Genomic DNA, 934 nt, shown 5'->3' with positions numbered 1-934 from the left:
GGGGGGTGTGGGTGTGGGTGTGGGTGTGGGTGTGATAGGGGGTGAAGGGGGAGGAGGGGGGTGAGGTTTCATGAGACCCTCTGAGAGGTACAGGGAACAAAAATAGATGAATTAGATCAATGTGTTATAAAATTGATAGGGATAGATCCCAATTTATGTCATTTTGAATCAAAATATTCTTTCCCAAAATCCCTTGAATCCATGAGATTTTAGATCAAATGGCCGACTCTAGGGTTCTTGATCCTGATTCCATAATTAATGCTTGTTTTTAAAACTTTGGGGTGGTGGGCAAGTAGAGAAGATGGAGAGGTGGAAGGAGAAATTACCCAAAGAAAAAAAAAACCACTTAGAAAGAAAATGTGAATTACAATCAAAAGTTTAAAAATAAAAATTAAAGAGAAAAAATTCTACTTTGCTAGCTAAAACACCCAAGACACAATAGGTAAAATAAGATTATATTGCCACCGCACTGTAGGGTGCTAAAGATGCTCTCGCATGTTCTCACATTAACCTGAACATTGACATGTGCTTGCCGCGGGGTTGCATTCTCTTGCCCAATTGCAATAATCAAATTTTTGAATCAACTTGATCACAGTCAGTTTTTTCCAACCTAACTGCACAAAATTAACGTAGAATTTACTCTGATAGTTTTTAGGTTGCTGTGAAGGCATCCTTGTCATTCACTGAAATTGAAGATTGAAGGTGAGGGCTGTGAGATGAGTTAGGGAGAGAGAAATCAGAGTATCAGACACGATACAGAGGAAACACTCATCTGTTGATTCGGATTTCGGACCCTTTTGTTTGGGGAAATTTTTTTTAATTATGTTTTTTTTTTTTTTTTTTAATCTGAAAATAATTGAATGGGTTGATTGAGAAAAGCTTGCCTTTAGGCTTTAGTTTTGAACCCCACCCAGGCCACCCCCGTCTCTCTCTC

This window comes from Macadamia integrifolia, chromosome 11, assembly GCF_013358625.1.
Source record: "Macadamia integrifolia cultivar HAES 741 chromosome 11, SCU_Mint_v3, whole genome shotgun sequence".
Taxonomy (NCBI): domain Eukaryota; kingdom Viridiplantae; phylum Streptophyta; class Magnoliopsida; order Proteales; family Proteaceae; genus Macadamia; species Macadamia integrifolia.
The sequence above is the reverse complement of the archived record's forward strand: the minus strand, read 5'-3'. Positions refer to the sequence as shown.